Genomic DNA, 2,721 nt, shown 5'->3' with positions numbered 1-2,721 from the left:
TGTGTTGAAAAATATTCTAAGTGTTGTTTAGGACCAGAGACTCTGGTTGTGAAGATCAGAAGCTCTGGAAGAGAGACCAGAGGGGCTCTGGTCCTGGTTGTCGAAATATTTTCTAAGTGTTGTTTGAAACCAGAGGTCCGATGGACCGAAGTTGTTTGGAACCAGAGGTCCGATGGACCAAAACAGTATGTTTTTAGTTTTGCTTCATATGTTGAATGATTTGAAATAAACGTTTTGGTGATCTTCACCCTGCATTACATAGAAGGGAACCTCACTAGACATTCATGTCTAACCCTCATTTTGTGTTTTCAAATTATGTGTGCATGTAACGATAGTAAGGGAAAACGTGTTATGTGAATTACTTCCCTAAATGCTTAGCTGTTTTGGAAGCTTAGATGATAGGGTACAAGATTATGTACTTTTGGAATTTTTGGGCTGTGTATTTTATATTCCAAACTCTTGTATCATGGACCTATGTGGGGAAAACATGTATTCTATGTATCAATATATGTGTTATATGCAATATGTGGATTGTGGTGTTACATTTCCGCCACAAGCTATAGCGACGACATGTTGTTATATACTCTTTCTGATGAGCATAAGCATCCAACCTTGATTTTGGTAAATCCATAAGCATCCAACCTTGATTTGGGTCTTTTAGTGCTTCTATCAACATTAAACAACCATCAACAACCAAATTTCTTGTCACTTTATAGTTATACAAGTAACCGTATATCGTTCTTCTGTAAGTCATTCATTTATTTAAATATGGCATTTTTCCACTTTCATGAATTAGAGGACTTCATGGACTTCTTTTGATATCACTATAACTTGGGGTTTGGTGATAAATGCTTTGTTATTGCAACAATTTTCCATGCGTGAGTTGATTATGAAAAGGATGTTTGCTTCAATTACTCACATACATTCAAATACGGCATGTTTCTATTATTTGTTAATTAAAATATTCTTTATATTTTAGTAATTTAATTAAAAAAGAAATGGGTAATCTATTTTTTATTCAAAAATTGAATGGTTAATTTTTTTAAAAAGAGTTGATTAGTGATTTAGTTTAACAAAAGTTTCAAAATGCCCCCTCAAGTTTTTTATTTTAAACATTTATATATGACTTGAAGATTTTGACCATTGAAAAATCTCACTCTAATGAATGAAATCTCTTCTCACATTTTCGGTATTTTATAGCCTTCTCATTTGAACCCTTTCTTATAAACATTTATATATAAGACCAAGTTCAAGGGAAAACACTAAATAAATGGAAAATTGAAAAACCACGAAGAAGAGGATGAAAAGCCATATGAATAATGATGTCAAATTTTCGAGAAAATATGATTGTTTTTTGGTGTGATTTGTTTCGTTTGAACTTTGATCATATTTTGTATTTTTTTGACCGTAGGGGTGGAAGATTTTATAATTCAAAAAGGAGGTTTTTGTTCAATGATGCAAATGAGTATATTATGACTAATATGAGCAAATTGCAAAATTATTCAACAATTATATCAAAATAGATAACAACACAATGTTTGCTTGATGAATAGATATATTTTATGAGAATATATGTAGGAGACAAATTGATATCTATAATGACAAAACAATTCTCATAATACACCTCATGATTACAATTAATATTTTCACATATTTTTTTATGATTTTGAACTAATTATAAAGTTTGATATAATAAAAGATTGATATATAAGGTTTATTATATATATATATATGTGTGTGTGTGTGTGTGTGTGTGTGTGTGTGTGTAGAGTTTGTTTCAAATACAACCCGTCGTATTTGTACAACCAATGCAACCCAATAAATTGAGATATTTATGAAAATGATGAGAGTTTATTTATTATGAAAAGGGTGGTGTCTGATTGGCTTGAGCTTGGCTCCAAATGTCAAAAGTACCAGAAGGTCTCATGTTCAAATCCAATGAGGAATAAAGATCCCCTTGTGGCCACGAATGTTCAAATGTGGTGACTCCGGACTATCTGCAAAGCAGATGGTCGTCCTGGGATTAGCCGGCTCGCATAACGGGTTGGATATCCAGGTTAATAAAAAAAAAATCTTTATATTTTAGATAATTTAATTAAAAAAGAAATGTGTAATCTATTTTTTTATTTAAAAATAGAATGGTTAAATTTTTTAAAAAGAATTGATTAGTGATTTAGTTTAACAAAAGTTTCTAAATGCTGCTTTAAGTTTTTTATGTTCTTTAAACATTTACTATTTTATCTCTACTGTTATATATGATTTGAAGATTTTGATCATTGAAAAATCTCATCTAATGAATGAAATCCCTTCTCACTTTTTCAGTATTTATAGCCTTCTCATTTGAACCCTTTCTTATAAACATTTATATATAGGGTCAGGTTCAGGGGAAAATACTAAATAAATGAAAAATTGGAAAACCACGAAGAAGAGGATGAAAAACCATATGAATAATGATGTCAAATTAACGAGAAAATATGATTGATTGTTTTTTGGTGTAATTTATTTCGTTTGAACTTTGATCATATTTTGTATTTTTTTTTACCATAGGGGTGGAAGATTTTATAATGTAAAAATAAAGTTGTAACAACCTCTTTAATCACATCAATTGAATCAATTAATCTAACGGTTAATGGAGTGTTTTTCGGTTTTCCCCTGAACCTCCATCTCTCTCTTTCTCTCTCTCTCTCTCTCTCTCTCTCTCTATATATATATATATATATA

Source organism: Cynara cardunculus (assembly GCF_001531365.2).
Source record: "Cynara cardunculus var. scolymus isolate 2C chromosome LG 14, CcrdV1, whole genome shotgun sequence".
Lineage (NCBI taxonomy): Eukaryota > Viridiplantae > Streptophyta > Magnoliopsida > Asterales > Asteraceae > Cynara > Cynara cardunculus.
This window is presented reverse-complemented; position numbering follows the sequence as displayed.